This window comes from Gekko japonicus, unplaced genomic scaffold (genome assembly GCF_001447785.1).
Source record: "Gekko japonicus isolate JY-2015 unplaced genomic scaffold, Gekko_japonicus_V1.1 scaffold560, whole genome shotgun sequence".
Taxonomy (NCBI): domain Eukaryota; kingdom Metazoa; phylum Chordata; class Lepidosauria; order Squamata; family Gekkonidae; genus Gekko; species Gekko japonicus.
In genome coordinates, this window is record NW_015161967.1 from 564,527 (window position 1) to 582,227 (window position 17,701).

The 17,701-nt window shown below is 44.9% G+C and overlaps 1 protein-coding gene across 4 annotated transcripts in view; it reads left to right on the forward strand.

Annotated features, from left to right (window-relative positions):
* Positions 1 to 17,701, forward strand: part of LOC107126123 (muscleblind-like protein 3) — a 111,113-nt gene that overhangs the window by 473 nt on the left and 92,939 nt on the right. The window contains exon 1 of one of the 4 annotated variants that reach the window (XM_015429632.1): positions 7,557 to 7,914. The exons of the other annotated variants lie outside the window; for them this stretch is intronic. The gene's annotated coding sequence lies outside the window, so the exon portion shown is untranslated. Of the gene's footprint in view, positions 1 to 7,556; positions 7,915 to 17,701 lie in introns of those variants that run through there. 4 annotated transcript variants of the gene reach the window in all.

Here is a 17,701-nt window from a genome sequence, read left to right on the forward strand (position 1 = left end):
TCTCTCCCCCCCCCCCGTCCGCGCGTGTTCTTGAGATTTGCAATAACAACAGAAACGGGGAAGACAATAGAGATAGTTGTGGTTGGTGGAGGTCTCAGAAAAGGCACGTTTTTAGAGCAGCTTGTTAAAAAGGCTTGTGTTCCAAATATTTCCACCACGCCGTCTCTTCTCCCCCCTTGCCCGCTCGGTGCCATGTACGCAAGGTTAGGACAGCCGCGGGGCAGCGATCTGCTTGGCTCGGCTGACGTTGACATTGTTCTCTGTGCTGCCCAAGACTGTCACGGTGGATTCTTGCGGCGTGGAAAATAATGGACAAAGTTCTTGATTAGGAAAAGAAAGGTCGCTGTCGACAGTATTTAATGCGCAAAGGCGCGTCTCAGAGAGGGATTTTTCACTCGTGTTTTGCATCCGATGTTGTTTTTTCAAGCTTCCCTCCACCCCCCGAACTAGGATAGCCAGCCAAAAATCTCTGCGGTAGGTTCTCCCCCCCCCCCTCTTTTGGTTTGAAGTTAGAGTCGCAATATTTGGATTCATCTTTCCTTTTAAATCGAATTAGAAGGTAAATCTCTAGACAGACAAAAATATACGCCTGGGGAAGGTAAACGACAAGGTATGATGAACCTGAAGTCTCTTTTGGATTTAATGCTTTGCGGATTTGGGGTGGGTTGTCCTAAGTTTCGCTGGCCCTGTTCTTGCATAAGCCCCGCAGGCTTGGAGTGCAGGAGGAGTAGCAGGGGAAGAGAGTGGGGCGTGTGTGTGTGTGTGTTAAGAGCCTTCAGGAAAAAAAAGCATGCGCATTTGCCCGGTCTTGCCACCGCACTGTAGTCTGCCTGGAAACAAAGGACAGGAGTGCGTAGAAGTTGACGGCGTGGGCTCTCCAGCGTGGCTCATCTGCCCACCCACTCCCGCCTCCCCCCTCCTCCACGTGCGCCAGTTCATGGGATCTGCCAGACGGTCCCTGCCGTCTGCAAGCCAGGATATCCCCACCTTGCCCAAAGTGTCCCCCAGAGTGCCGGTTGAGGAGGTGAGCTTTGGAGAGGCCATGCGCCTGATGCTGCAATCCTTGAAGTGGCAAAGAGGGAAATTGGGCCCCCCCTGCTGTGATGACAGCTCTGGCGAGGCAGAGTGCGCCTTCTGGTCGTCTGGGCACCTCCTGGCTGCTGAATCATTGTGACACAGGTCCTGTTTAGTCCAAAACCATCAGCCAACAGCAAGAGCAACAGGAAGCAGAGAACTCCGCATCAAGAAGGGGCAGCATGTACATTCTAAAACTAGTTCTTGGGGGTGGGAAAACCATTTCTTTTTTAAAACCCAGCAATTTTTGATGTTAAAATGAGTCTTGAAAAATTCCCAGGTGTCATGGCAGAAGCACAAAGAATGCTGTTCCTCTTGGTAGTGAACTCATTATTATGGCATAAGCAGCTCCTGACTTCTAGAGAAAATAAATGCACGTCTGTGGAGAAATAGAATCTTCTGCTCTAGGGGGCTTTCTCCCCTAATCTTATGCTGTGTGTTCTTTGGGCTGAGCCCTGCCACTGAAAACACATGCTTGGTCTGAACCCTGGAGAGCACTGGGTCAAATTAATCCCTGGGCTTTCGTGGAGCCAGGCCCAATTTTTTGTCAGATGCATAAAGCTGTGGCAGGTAGACAGACACTGAGAAAATTCTCTTCACATCCCCAAAGGCCATGAAGTGCGACAGGTAACAGTAAGAGTGTCACAGATGCTTAAAAGGTGCAAGATAAAATTGGAGTGGCCTGACTAATGGCTACGGGTGATAAGTTAGCAAAATCAGTAGTCTTGGTGTTTGGCTCCCTCCCAGGATTTTAAGAAACTGTAATTTGACAGGATGTTGGAGCTGCGGTTTTTATCCTTTCCAAGATGATGAAATAAGCGAGGAACAGAGTTCGTGTGTCTATGTTTGATGGGGAGGCATTTTCCATTTCATTTTTCCCTGTGGGATTTTTGCACTCCCTTGCTTTTGTTTTATATCTGTTAGTCTGTTATGTTTTTGCCCCCCTGCTCATTTGGTTTGTAAAGCAGCTCACAGATGTTAAAAAACCACCATGATAGCAATTTGTATGACTATAGCATTTTGATCAAAATAAGAGCCACAAGAGCAAGTCAGAAGAGGCACTGGCTGCCTCCAGTAAAATCAACAGTGGCAGCAGCAGCAGTTGACTGTCAGAAGTCCTTCTAAAACAAATCCTCTTGAGTTCTCCTTTTCAAAGCTGGGAGTGAGTGCTCAGGCATAGCTCTTGCCTAGGGAAAGGCACTATAAAGGAGAAGATCCTGGGTCCAGGACTCGCCACCCACCAAATTTCTCATGGGGGTAGGTAGACATTTATCACAACCTTTCCTGTTATAACACATTTCCAGGAGGTAGTGATACAAAAAGGCCTGTGGTACCTTCAGTGACTGACGTGTTAGTTTTTGGGGTGCTGAAAGGCTTTTTGTTAGAGAGTCTATACTAGTTATTTGGAGGCACTAGGGGGTGCTAAGTTCGAATACGACGGAGGAGGCAGTTCTTCATGGATCCAAAACTATTTAGAGTTTTAAGAGTCCTTTGTACCCACCAGTGGAGCATCGTCTCAGTGGGCATAGGGAGGCTTCCTGCACAGCTTTTTATCCTGTATCAATGAAAATGGCAGGGAACATAGGGCTGTTTTCAGTGTCTGTTCCTGAACTGGAAGAGCTGGCCATAAGGTGATTCCACACACCCCTCCCTAAATACTAATTTAATGAAGTAGCCTTGTACAGGCCTCCTACCCCTAATCATAAGTCTGACAGTTTTTAAGTAAGTGTTGTCGTTGTCGTTCCCCTCCCCCCGCAAGTGTGTGTGTGGTGCTGTTGTGTTGCTAGGAGGAAAATCACATTGGGTAGTCCATTTCCATCAAAAGAGCTGGCCCTTGGCCTTCTGCCAACATGTTTGTGAATAAAGTCAAGTTGTAGAGGACAATACAAGATGGCTGTCTTGAGGGATAGCAAAGCATTCCAGCTCAGGTTGCCCAAAGGAATTGGGGAGAGCCACTCAGAACAGGCTGAATCTGCCCTGCCTCTGGAGGTGAAAACTGTTCCGTCTTACTACTTGTTGCATGTAATTTCATTCCCCTCAAACCCCCTTTGCCATGTTCTGCAGTGAAAGAAGGCAGGTGAAGGGACTGCATTTGGGGAAAATGATGGGGTGGGTGGGGAGAGTCTCTTGCCATTAAAGTCTTCTGCCTCATGGTTCTGGGTGGGGCAGTAACTGGGTCCTCCCAAATGTTTTCCTGTTTCCCAGAGTTGGCCCGTCTCCTTTCGACTTGTAATGCCCCAGGCATTACTGTACTCCCTATTGCATTGTCCCAAAGCTGACCTTTTCCTTCAGTGGTTAAATCAGCCTCCTCTCCCAATTCTCTATTTGTGCTTGAGCCAAATACCACAACAGAGGTCAGAAAACAGAAATGAAACGTGGTAAAGGACTGCAGCAGGAAGCTTTCTGAGGCATCTAGATGATACTCGGAAGCCTAGTCAGTATAGATTTTAAAGGTATTTTAATTATTCTTCTGCCCACACAAACGAGAGTAGTGGGGTGGGGGGAAGCAGATATTTAATTGACAGCAAATACCTTTCGTTTTTAGTTGGAATTTCGGCTGTGGATGTGGTATTCTCACACTTGACCTGAGGTTGCTTGTTCTTACATTACTGCAGAATGATACAGTGATATGAAGATGCTTTGCATGCAGGTGGTGCCAGGCATTGCTAGTTAAATGATCTTGGTTAATAGGTAGTTGGAAAGGCTTTTTGGCATGAGAAAACCTGGGAAGCCACTGCTGGTGAGAGTAGATAGTATTGGGCTGGATGAACCAAAGCTCTGACTCAGTATGAGGTAATTTCATACAAATATGAGTCACTGTGATTAATTCTATGGGATATGCTGGCATCAGGGTGGCACAGGGGTCTCTTTAGTTGATAGTAACCATTTTTGTCATCCTGGGAGACAGGGGGGGAAATTGGCCCTTTACAATGTCAACACTGGCCATAATCTCTTCCTTGGTGGAAGGAATTATGGGATTCTGGGTGTTACTTTATTTCCTTCAAAAACGAGGCGTCTGCCTATCCCAAAGTGGCAGTTTGAAAAAGGAGACAGGAAGTACTTTAATGGAGTTTAGAACTGGGTCAATCTGTGAGGGGAAGTTTTTGCAAAAAGCTTTTACTCCCATGGGCTATAAAATGGGGTTATGGTATTTGGAACATGGGCAGCAAACACCGGGCTTGCTCTTTTGCTTTGTGGCATCACTGTGTGTTGTCATCTCACTGCCTCTCTGATTGTCTGTGATTGCATTAAGGACCCCCCCCTCACTGTTTGCTTGTTTAGTACATGGCGCTGAAGCTGCCCTGTGTGGAAATAAGTCACAGTGAGCAAGGAAAGGGGAGGAGGTTGTGAAACCTCTTGCACTTGTATAATGTCCCTCTCCCAAGACAATTTTTATGAGCAAAAAAAAAAAATCGGTTCACTTTGCTTTCATTGTCTTTGTTTTTCGAAAGCTAGGGGAGAACACACCTGGCTTATATCATGCTGGTGTCTGCATTTGAATCCTGACATCCTTGCTTATGGTTATGAGAAGCCTCTCTCTGGCAGTGGCTTGCAGGAGCAGTTTTGTGTTGCAAGCTGAAGAAGATCTTAACTGGGTGATTTTTGGGTAGTCAGAATGCATTGTACCCTGGCAGCCTAGGCTAGCCTGATCTCATCAGAAGCTAAGCAGAGTCAGCCCTGGTTGGTATTTGGATGGGAGACCACCAAGGAAGTCCAGGGTTACTATGCAGAGGCAGGCAATGGCGAACCACCTCTGATAATGTTGCCTGGCCATAAGTCAGCTGCAGCTTTGATGGCTCTTTCCACCACCAGAATGCATTGCAGAGAAGGGCGGAAGGAAAGATCAGAGGAAGTCTGAGCTTGGGGGGGGGGAAGGTTATACAGACATCAAATAAGGGAGTAAAGCTAAATAAAAATTCGGTATCCTTTGCATGAACTTGCCATCCACACATGAAGGGGAAGTAAAAGCAAATCTCCTTCTCAGCAGCATGGCTTTTAGCCTTCAAACAGGTCTCAAGATCTCATTCGTTTTATTTTTCTCCTGACTCTAGCACTAAGCAGCTTGCAGTGAGGCTTCCTGAGGACAGAATTCGTCTGACAACGGACATTGCTGATGAGGGCTGAGGCAGACAACATTTAGCTCTCCCTGCTCTCCTTCAGTTGTCATTGCTCTGCGGTTTCAGTTTGGGCTCTGGCAGCAGGACTAGCAGACGCCCACGGCTGCTGCGTTACATCCAGGCAGGCAGCAGCCGTGTGCACTCCTACTGGAGTTGGGAGGGCACTTATGGAGGGTCGTGCAGTCAGCTGTCTGGCCCCAAAGATAGCTTGTGTTAGGGTGACTGCCCGCAAGAGAACCAGGATCCTGTATCTGTACTACTTGTACAGGGAGAAAATCCGCCCTCCACACATATGCATTTTGACAGATGCAGGCTTTCTTACTTGGAAGAAAAGGCCGGCTGGGTCAGATCAAAGACTCATCCAGTCCAACCCAGCATACTCCTGTGACAGCAGCTTCTGAAACACACACAAGCAGGATGTGAAGGTTGTTAGTATTCTCGATATGTTTTTATCCATATACATGGTACTTCAGAGGTTTTTTTAAAAAAATAAATAAATAAAATACATTCCTCTGCCCCCAAAGAGGAAGAAACTTGGGATGTAGGGATGGGTGTAATGTGTAAGTGTTATGACTGTGCCTCTGATATTTAAAGGTATACTGCCTCTGTATGTGGAGGCTCTGTTTTAGTTATCATGGCTGCCGAGAGGCCCCAGACTTGTCTAATCCTGCAAGACTGAGACATTAGAATCTGCAGCTGCTGCAAAGTCCCCCCCTGTACAACTGTATGGAGACATCTGTAGTGGGATAAATTTGGAAACCTTAGTTATGTGGTGTTCAAAATGTCCACAAGCCAGTAGAACTTGATTGTGAATTCCTATAAATGGGAAGAGGGGGGCAAGAGGAGGTTGCTGCACCCATTCCCCTTTCCCTGTGCCGAAGTAAAACACTTTTCACCAGTTTCTTTTCCCCCCCTGATGGCAGTGACAAGAGGAGGGTATTTCTTCTGGTCTGTGAGCCCTACTGGGAGAAAAAGCTGGAGGGGATTTCTGGAGGGGAGAAGGAAGCATGGATGGAGAAAGGAGAAGGGCTCAGAACCCCCTTCAAGCAGACTTTAAATTCCCTCCATCCAGTGGCCATCTGATTCTGGCACATGGCTCTGCCTCCATTGCACCTACTTTGGAGCTTCATTTTTAGTTGAAAATTAATGGACCATCTGTCTGGGAAGTATCCTCCAGCTTAGTTTTCACTGAAGTGGTCAACCTGTGTTTGAGCAGTGCCCTTGGGAGTGCAGGTGGGAGCTACACAAGTGATCTTCCACTAAAAAGCACCCCCTGCATTGAAAACTACTATGGTAAAAAGACTAGGCTGGAGCTCTTGTTTCTGAATTGGAATATTTTACTTGTTGGGAGGCTTTCTAAACCTCAATTATTAAATAGTATTTCTGTAGCCAAATTGTAGTATGCATTACGCTTGTGCAAATGAACAGAAACCTAAAATTTGTAGTGTTTCAGTTGTCATGCCAGGTTACTATAATTCCAGGGTTTGTTGAAGTGCTGACTTCCTCCCCCGTACACAACTGCAAACTACTGTTTCAGAACAGGAATTCTGGAGAATTAAGTGCCACGTTTCTCCAGGAGCCCAGTGAGGCTTCTTCTTGCCAGATTCGCTTGGCACTGTAAAAGTGATGTGCAGATTGGTTCTGCCCACATTAACAAAAGTGTGCAAAGTAGGTGCAGTCGTTTAGCTTGTTGTGTATTGTGTCAAATGAGCTGCCTGCACTTTCCCAGGGTGGGAGGTGAGAGGGCAGGAATCTCCAGTATATTTGTGGATTTGTGTTAGGTACTGGTACTCTGCATAATGTCATTCCCAAGATTCAACTACTTTCTGGATTTTTAAAAAACCTTGCTTGGCAGAATTTTTTTAGAATCACAGTTTCACAGCGAGACAGACCGGGTTTGTGAGCACAATCTGCCTGTACAACGATTTGGCAGGTAACCCTTGGCAATTGGTACATATTTTGCAGTAGCAGTGCTGTAGCACTTAGGTGCTCTATTATTTCAGTTAAATGGGCTTGTGTCATCCTCTGCCTCCTTGGTATAGTTGGTGCTGCCCATGTTGACTAGCACCTTATTCAGCTGCAAAGCCCTATAGCCTTCCCTGGTTATTCCCGGTGAGTCACTCGGAGAGGGAACAGCCCACACGGTTTTTTTGGCATAACTGTGCTCCTCCATTACTGCTGCAGCATTGCTGCCTGTGGTGGCCAGCCACTGTGTGTCCAAATGGTCCCCGGTGCCTAAAATGAGGCTGAATGTGAGTGCGTATGTGAGCATATGTGTAATCTGATCTGTTGTCAAATGTCTTGCAGAAGGCTGTAAGCTGTGTCAATAAGATCTCTGTTCAGCTCTGAAAACAGCCTCATGATCCAGGGCCGATTGGCAGCCTTCCTAAGGGAGGGCAGTCTCTCTCGCGCTCTCATTCTCCCCCTCCTCTTTTTCTTTTTCTTAAAAAAAGGAGAAAGAGTTGGAGGTTTTGGCGGCACCTTCTCTGACTCGGCTGCCTTTTGCCGAGTGCTGTTTATTGTTCTTTCCTCGGTGTGAAAAAAAGCCCATCCTCCTTCCCCCTGACCCCCAGCAAGAACCTGGCAGTACATGGAGACAGTCGGAACCTTTGGGCAGTGCCGCCAACATGAGCTGAAAGGAGTGTCTCTTACCTGGTGAGGCAAACCTCTGAGCCGCTGCTCTTTTAAGAAGTGAGAAGATGGCAGAGTTTAGACGGACGAGGTAGGAGTCGGACATTTTTCTCTCTCTCCCTCCATGCTGAGAGCGCGAGCATGTGTGCGCAGGCGAGTCTGAGACAAAAAAAAATGTTGTATGTGAGTCCCCTGTATAAAATATGTAGGCTGTACTGTAAGGTTGTGCAGAAGGAAGGGGGATGTCTGACCTGTGTCACAGGATGGGTAGGAGGGGACGTATGGAGTAGAAGACAGGGGAACCTCCACTTCAGAGCCGTTTGTGAGAGCATTTGCTTTAAGGCTTAGAGAACTGTAATGCAATTCCAAAGGCGGGAATTTCTGTTGGAGCTTCCCTCCAAAGTTTTCTCCTCCCCAAATTATTTATTCCCTGCTCTTGGGAAAAGCCGGAGTGAAATTCCTAAGGAATTTACTACCAGCAGATTTTGGACTGTTTTGGGGAGGGGTGGGGGAAACCCATCAGCTTTTGCTGAGCAGTGCTGGGTAGTGTCAGAACAAAGGCAGGCAATGGCAGGAAATGCCGGTTTCCCCACTCTGGTTCCTAACGCGAGAGGCCTGGACTGGGTAATTTCTTTTTACTTCCTGTTCTCAAGCTGTTTGGGCCAAAGTAGCCGTGTTTTTCCATGCCGGGAATCTGTCAGCTTGATTCTTTTCCTGCAGAACATAACTCTGACCCAGGTACCGTGTGTTCCTTGTTTATTATTTTTTAAAGGAATGTCCTGGATTTTAATTTGGAACAGGGAGATTACAGGGGTATTTTTTTCCCATCACACCCTGCTTGTACATACCTGGGTGGAATTATGGTAAACAAAGAGCACAACCATTTGTATCAAATGCTTAATGATGTCAGATTGCACAAGAGTTATTTATGTATACTAATTTTTTTAATGCATGGACATTTTTGAGCAGTAATTCTGTAAAAATAAAGTTTTGTGACATGAAAAGGTGTGTCGGGGGCATAACACACAAAATGCAAAACAAAGTATACTGAATCGGTAGCTGCAGAACACTAGATTCCTTCTCAATGAAATTAATATGTGAAGGGTATTTAACACAAATATTGGCCATTAGGATTTACTGGTCCTTTAAAAGTTGCAAAGGACGCTGGACAGTTCTAAAGGAGCAGGCAGACACACATAGTGGGGAGAATTTCTACTTTGGATGCCTGTAACAGCTTTGTAGTGGGCCCTCATTCAGCAGGTAAAATGGTTACCATGCTGGGAAAATTGTCACCTGTTGATGTCTGCCCACAACCTTGCCATCAGAGCATTTTCACTAGTGGTGCTTTTGTTGTGCTCGTGTGTGAGTGGCTGCAGTGTGTTATAGAATAGTTCAGGGCTATGGGACAAAAATGTACTTGCATGTGCTACCTGTCAAGTACATTGCTGGCTTTCCATCCATGATTATTGCTGTGGAGTAATACCTGTTTTGGACCAAGCAAGCTAGGAAGGGTTCTCTTAGAACTACTCCTTTCTTTTTTTTTGCCAGAGAGAGTTCTTGCTTTGCAGGCTATCCTCCCTGGGATAGGTAAATCTTCAAAGCACTAAACCAAGCTATTCCTGAGACGTTATTATGTGATGTCAAGGGAGAAACAAAACCCTATTTGAGTGCCCCATGGATTGCAGAGAAATAGATTTCAACATAGCAGTCAAGTTGCATCATAAACTGTGAAGGTTCAAATTGCAGATTCGCTTAGTTGACAAAGCTTTCTTGCAATGTGGAGCGCAGTCCTTTGGCTTGTTTTTGGTGTTTCTTTTAATTACTTTTTGCCCTCAGAATTTGACTGAGCACCAAGGGACAGGCACCCAAGGAGAAAGAGAAGGGTGATTTGGAAATTCATCCCTGTAAGAAGAGGGTTGTAATTAACGAGAACTTGGCATCTTGCCTTAGATGATAAGACAGATCAAATGCCGAGTACGAAATCAAAACCATTCCTTTGGTCAGAGCAAATTAGGTATTGTGTCTGATTCTACCCATGGCCCTGGGCTGTTTCGATGCCCAAGCACGGTGCACAGCAAAGACACAGGAGGAGAGGGAATGTGCAAAAATCTTAAAACATTGAAGGGTTTTATTTCTATGACTGATTAATCTTCCCCCTGTTGGTGAGAGCATTCCGTCTTTGCAGGATTAGAAATCAAACTGGGATTTCTGCTACAGGAAGATGCATGATTGGTCTTCCCAACTCAAATTGGTTTCACAAAGTTCTCTTACGTGAAAGTGCATTGTGTTTTTGGAGATCGGTCGTGCCGTACTCCAGAATTTACACAAGGTTTCCCCTTATCCTTGCTGGGATGTGAAAAGGCATGGAGGCTCTTTTCGCCATCCTCCTGTGGCCCCAAGACCTGAAGTCAGCAGAAGGTAGATGGTGGTCGACCGCTCAGATCAGAAGGGGTGCCTGCTGGTTGCTGAGGTTCTTGTAAGGAATGCTGGAATAAGTGCATCTTGGTCTGATCCAGCCACAGAAAGAATACCACTCCCCCCCCCAATTCCTTTTAGGGCCCCCAGCTTGTTTCCTCTATACCCTCAATCATGGTGCTTGCTATCACAAATAGGGCCACACAGACAGGTGGGGTTTCTCTGAACTTGGGTCTCCCTGGGTAGGCAGAAAACTATTAGTTTTAAGTGTAAGTTTCCCCTACCTGCCTGATGCGAACTGAGCGTGTTTGTTGGCCTCAAAATACTGAGTGCAATTAAGAAACAGAGGAAGACGCTGTTCTCCCTGATTCCATCCAGGCACCTAACATGCAGAGGTTGCACTTAAAAGGAAAGTAGAGCATTGAAATCAGAAGCCTCTTCCGTGTTCTCACAGAGACCACAGGCATCCGTCTAGGGGAGCCAGTTTTCAAGTGGCTGCTGTAGCTGTCCCTTTAACAGCTTCTTCGCATGTAGCAATTATCAGGTGGCCACGTTTATTATCTCCCTGCCCTGAATCCTTGCCCTCCCCTCAGCTAATTCTTCCAGACAAAGCTGCCATTTAAGTCATGGCTGCAGAGGCAGGTTCAAAATCTGGCCATCTCCCACCTTTTCTTTAGGGTTCCCCCCCCAAATGAGCAGGTATACCAGCCTGCCGCTTTATCTTCACAATGACCTTGCAGGGTGGGTAGGCCAAGAATTTTTACTGTCCTCAGCTGCTTATTCCCAAGAGGCTTGGCCTCTGGTAGTTGTGTGGCAGGTGGAAATTGAACGGGAGAATATCTGCTGTTCTTGCCATCGTTAAAAGGTACAGAACCTCTCTCGGTGTTTTTTAAAAAGTGTTTTAACTTACTGGAGGACGATCCTCTTTTCCTCCACCCCCTTTCCACAGGGCACTTTATGCAGCTACTCTGTTCATGGAAATCTTTTATGTATATATTTTAATGAAGCAAGTCACCTTGAGCAATTCCAGAAAGGTGAATTGAAACTATTTTAAATAAAGCAGTGCTTGCCATGGGCCAATATCTGTATACAGCTTTGTTCCTTCACGTGATCTTCTGGAAGAAATGAGCTCTTCAGTTTTGCCAAAATAGGACTGCCAACTCTTTTTACTGGCCTCTGCTCCTGTGCTTTTAACAGTAGCTTGAAGTGCAGAGGAGCACAGATGATTGTGTTCATCTCGCTAGCTAATGTCTGCAAATGTAGATGGCAGCCCAGCTTCTTAAAGAGAACAACGGCTTGCTGTCTAGAGCAAGAAACAGAAGTAAGCTCTTGGAAGATTCCCCCACAAAAGGCACTCCTGTATTTTACAAGAAAACTCCAAACTCTGCAAAGTTAGTCTTTGGCAAGCTTGCACTTCCTTTATCTTAACTGAATTTGAATACATTTAAAGAATCACCAGAATTAGATTCTTTGGAGTTGCTAAATTAGTGTTTGTACACTGAGTGATAAAAGTGTGTCTCGCAGTCAGAGGGCCAGAGAAGCCTTCGTAGGAGCCAGTGTGTGTTCGCTGCCCTCGAGGTAAAGGATTAAGCTCTCGAGGTCAGGTCTAGACCGAGCAGTAGCCTGTGGAATCCAGCCAAAGGGTAAGACAGACGTGGCAGTCCTGTTGACTTAGCTGAGATACAGCTGACATCTGTACGTCAAGTTTGATTAAAAGAGAACAAAAATGTGGACGGGAGAATAGCTAGCTCTGTAGAACAAAGATAGCTACATGAAAGAGGGTGAGAGAACGTCCCGAGCCTGGCTAGGAATCAGGGACTTCCCCCAGTGACTCTGATGTACCCTGATCCTTCTGAGCTTCCCAGTGCCTACAGCTGAGGCTGACTTTTCTCTGTCAGTTCCCACCCCCTCGATTGGAAAGACGACTTCCCACCCACCTAACATTAAAAAAAGTCCAGATTCCAATTTCCCACACTCTGCATTTGGCACTTATGTGTCAGGCCCTGGAAGCTGAAAACAAAAGCCTCAGGTTTCATAAACCATCACATGGATGACTCGCTGGGCATAAATCCATGGATCCACACTAGACATGTGCTTGCTGCTAGGTGCATTGTGAACAGGCAGAGGGGCAGGTTGGGGGTCAGTGTGGGTTGCCAGTGCATGCAGCTGTTGTGGGGGGGGGTGTCATGTGCAGATCTGTGCCATCTTCTCCCCTTCACAAGAGCTGCTTAGGTGCAACTTCTGAAACAGCGGCTACAAGACTGAGCCAGGTTTGACTGTCGCCTCCGCCACAATCTCTGTAGGTAGCCTTTGACATGTCTCTTTCTGCATCTCCCTCAGTCCCTTACCTACAACATGGGGTTCTAATAGTGACCTACCTTAAGTTGGTTGTCAAAAAAATGAAGATAATGAACATGGCATGTTTTGAATCCTCTGAAGCCAGGATGCGTTGGCCTTCTCAGGTCATTGTAATAAATGGGATTATATTGTAAATCTGTTTTATATGGGGCCATATTCCAGCAGTCAGTCTAAAATCGTATTGCACTTGCCTTATATGTACTCTGTGTACTTAATACAAACTGCTACAAAGCATATTCCTACCCACAAAAGCCATGACCAACTCCCTCCTATGTATTAATCTTTTTTCATTTTATATTCAAAAGCAGTTTAATACAATGCAGTTATTCATTTGTTTATGTATGCGTATGTGCTAGTGTTTCCATTCCTTCTGATTAGCCTGGTAACAAGTTCTCAAATCAGGTTGCATATCAACAAATAATGAAATGCAGATAAGATCCGATTAAAAACATGTCGAATTTGCAAGACAAAATGGACAGAAGCCACAACTTGCCAGTGTTGTAACCAGGCTCTAAAGGCCTTTGCACAAAGAAAGGACCTTTCAAATCTTTTGAAGTCCAGCAGAGAATCAACTAGTCACCAAGCAAACTGGCCTGGAAGCTTCCCTATTGTGCATGCCACAGCCACTTGGAAAAGCTGACACACAAAATAGATGACTTTTACCCAGATTAATGGAGAATAGGTCTATCCATCTTGATTAGTTGTGATAGCTCCAATTGGATGTCCAGGCAGTCTAAAAGGGGATAACATGACAAGCCCTAGTGTCGCAGTTTTCAGAGACTGCAGTTTTCTGTGCGTGAGGTCTCCAGATTCAAAAATAATGTTTGCTGGAGAGTGAGGTGGGAAGGCATCTCTGAAAATAGTCCACAAGGTTCTAGCCCAGTGATGGAGCATCTGCCTAAGGTCCTAGGCTCAGTCCCCACCACCCCCAGGATCTCTGGGTCCCAGACAATATTGCTGAAGCGGAAGGCAATATTGCTGAAGCGAAGCAGGCATGGGATTGGTCAGGGGGAGACCACTTCTGAACTCCACATTTGTCACTTTGTGTGCCATGATGGAAGAATATTGGGGTATAAATATAATCATAAATAAAGCCACTGCCCTCCGAGTAGGCAGTATTGAGCTAGATGGACCAAGCACCAAACCCTGTATAAAACAAGCTCATATATTCTGTAGCTGAAGTGCGACTGTAGGGAAGGCCTTTTGCCTGGCAACTGCCCACGTAATCTCAAAGGGCAGGAGCACATGGCCAAGTTCATGTGGAAGTGGTCTTGAAGATTCCATGCTCCCCAGCCATTCAAGATTTTAAAGGACAGTGCCAGCTCTTTAAACTCTGCTTAGAAAACTGATGGGAAGCAAGTACCGTTCATTCAGATTTGAAGTAAAATGTTCCCAATGGCTCATTCCAAACAAAAGTCGGCAGCCATTTTCTAGATCCGCTGACTACCAATCACATTTTTATCCCCTTTTTCCTCCAAGGAACTTAGGACAATGCGCATGGTTTCCTCTTCCATTTAACCTCACAATAACCCTAAGCAGTAGGCTAAGCTAAGAGAGAATTACTGACCCAAAGTTAAAGGGAGCTTCATATGGGGATGGGAACTGAGGTCCTTCCCAAGCCTAGTCCAACTACTGCACCACATTGGTTGATGTTTCTGAACAGTCTTCATGGGGAACCCTATGTAGAATGCATTGCAGTAATCAAGTGTGGATGTAAAAAGTGTGTGAATAACAGAGCTCAGGCCACTTCTATCTGAAAGAGATCCAAACTGGCCAAAAAAGTACTTTTGTGCAACATCTGCCACCTCAGCATGCAGTCAGAAGGTGGAAACCTCCAAAAATTCAGACGAGTTCAAACTCACTGGTTTTTGATTTTATCCACTGCTGCAGTTTTAAAAAAAACTGGCAAAGAGTACAGATACACACAGGACAGTGATACCAATACCCAGCCTAATTACTGTCACTTTCCTCAAAGTTTAAAAAAAACTGGCAAAGAGTACAGATACACACAGGACAGTGATACCAATTTGATACCAGCCTAATTACTGTCACTTTCCTCAAAGAATCCCACAATTGTAGACTCATTGAGGCTGCTAAGAAGTCTCTGTTAGAGAATGGACTACCAACCTCAGGGAATGACACATCAATCCCCTTATGCAAACAATTTTATTATTTCCCCCTCCAGATACATAGCCTCTTCAGTGTCAATAGAAGTTGTAGAAAAAAGGCTACATACAGATTTGTATGTCTAGAACTTGTCTAGAACTTAATTTTTTTGTGGGAAAATTTCCATTTCAGAAAATAAATTTTCTGGTGAAAGTTATGAATTCACCTGGTTACCGCATGTTTTGATTTGACCCATACAATCAAAGTCCTTATTTATAGGTCTCTTGTCGTATGGAGAAAGCAATATTGTAATCCCCAATTTGATATACAACTATATAGTAATGTAAGTGATGAGGTGTCCCATTGACCTTCAGGATGAAAACTAAATTCTGCTGTGTAATCAGAGAGCGGACAACCATGTCCACAGCGCATCATGCACTTTGGGTGTGCTCAGATTGTGTCACCAGTGTTCTGTGTCTTTCAGTCCCCCCCCCCCATTCAAACAGTGCAGGGGGAAGTGAATGCTTTATCAACTTTAAGATTGTACAAGTATTATTCCAATAAAAAGAATTGTATAAAGTATATAACATTTAAACCACACAATTTGTGTTTTTTCCTAATCAGATATTTCAGTTCAAGCTTTTTTATTTTTTACAAATTGCTGTTGTGATATAAAACTAACATGAAGTGCTTTTTAAATGTGCTTACAAAATATGTCAAAATAAACATGCTCAACCAGATCACACTCTATTTAGGACATTAAATGATTTTCTGGAATTTTTTCCATGTTTAATTTTTCTGGGATACCCATATTGGTGCCTTCATATCTGGACACTCTCTTTGCACAAATAAACAACATAGCATGGAGTGTAGAGATGGAGTGCAGTATATGGGATTCTACAGATGGCTGGGGTATCAAACTGGAAAAAATGTGTAGAATAAAAAAATACATAACCAGGCACTCAAGTTAAAACTTGTGCAAGCATGGCTTTTGCAGCAGATAAAGCAAGGTCTGCCTGACCTTGGCAGCTGTACAAGGCTGCCGTTGCATAAGAATGAATTGTGCTTTAGTATACTGGAGAAATTATTCAGGAACAAATCTACTTCTCTTTGGTACCAAGATGTTATTAGCTCCCCCCCCCCATTTTACAGTCTAAAACAGAAAAAGGCTCTTCATCTGTTGTCCTTTGGGCTGCAAGGTCAAAATTTTTAAAGTATGGAGCGTTTGGACCCTTGGCAGCTGAAATCTGTTACGTCCTGACCCAGTAAAATGTGGAAATAACATACTTGCATTATGGTCAGTGGGACTATGGTCACTGAGACTGTGGTGTTCCTTGGAACCCTTGGGGGTTCCTAGGAAGCTTACTGAGATCGGCAAAGACAAGGTTTCCCTGAAAGACATTTTGCGGATCATGACTGATCTTGCCCCACAATGTACAGCTGCGCAGGAGTGTTGGATGTGTTCTGAGGCACACAATATTGAGGTCCAGCGGCCTGTGTGAATTGAGAGCCAGTGTTGTGTAGTGCCTAGAGTGTCAGATTAGAATCAGAGACACCTAGGTTTGAATCCCCACTCTGCCATCAAAGCTTGCTCGGTGTCCTTGGGTCGGTCACACACTCTCAGCCTAATCTGCTGTCAGAGTACACACTATTAAGCTAGAAGGGCCTGATGATCAGATTTGGTATAAGGCACAGATCTGGTACATCTTTAGCCGAATTCCATCCTCACTGTGAGGATAAAGTGGAGGGAAGGAGAACCATGTAACCCATTCGGGGTTTCAGTGGAGAGAAAGGCAAGGTATAAATGAAGGCAAGGTATAAATAAATAATTTGCACTTTAAGGTGTGCTTCAAGATCATCTGTAGAGTGACCTAGTGTGGCTCGAGATGTACCAAATCTGATCATGGGGCCTTCTAGCTTACTATTGTGTACTCTGACAGTGGCTGTCTTGGTTCTTAGGCACAGAAAGGTCTTTCTTGTTCCCTGAGATTCTTTAATTGGAGGTGGCAGGGATTGAACCAGGGACCTTTTGCACTCAAAGCAGATGCTGTACCACGCAGCCACAGGCCCGATTCAGTAAACAAACTCCATGTGGGAAAAACTTCCCAGGAACTGGAGAGTTTGAAAAACTCTTTCAAATAAGAATTTCCCTTTAATAACTAATAGGGACGTTGTATGTCTTGTATACTTGTATGTCTGCCTCTGTCAGAAATCCGATTCAGGATAATTTTTCCAAACTCCCATCCAGTGAGGCCTACCAGCATGCAGACACTCTTCCTATTATTGTTATTATTTTTTTTGCATGACTCAGTAGTGTCACAAGTGTCCTTTCCAAAGAGCCCTGTGAAAAACAAATGTTTAGTTTTCATCTGATAAGGAGAGGTCGGCATTTCAGGGAGGAAGAGATAAGAGAATGAGCTGATCGAGAAATATGAGGGTCAAAGAAGAATTCCTTTTTTTTCCCCTTGCCCCAACCCAGCCTGGCCATTTTCAGAACTTTGTCCCACTTCCCTTATTTTTATAAGGTTCCTTCTTTCCCAGAGCTGTCCCAGTTTCCTTATTTTTATTAGGTTCCTTCTCCCCTCCGGAGCCTTACATCCTGTAGTGGTACAGTTTCATAAGAAACCCATATTTCAGTTGTTGGCAAGAGATATACTCTAAAAAGGCTGTAGCTGGATATTTTGACTGCCGTTGGTCCAAATGTAGTCCATTCCTTGCTTTTTGCTGTCTTTCTGACTCACACACACACACACACAGATACATACAATACCCAGAAAGGATTAGAGTTTGTGATAAGGCAGTTTTTCTGATTTTTACCACAGAAAACAGATGAAAATGCAAAGTTAACAACATAGGCCTACAGTCTGGGATTAGGTGTATGAAGGAGTGCTGTCTTCCACATGAAGTCTGCCTGAGAATTAGAATGTTACAAGGGACCTGCAAGTACGGGTGTGTGTGTGTGTGTGTGATTTTCCCTTGCTCCACTATTTTCTCTTTCC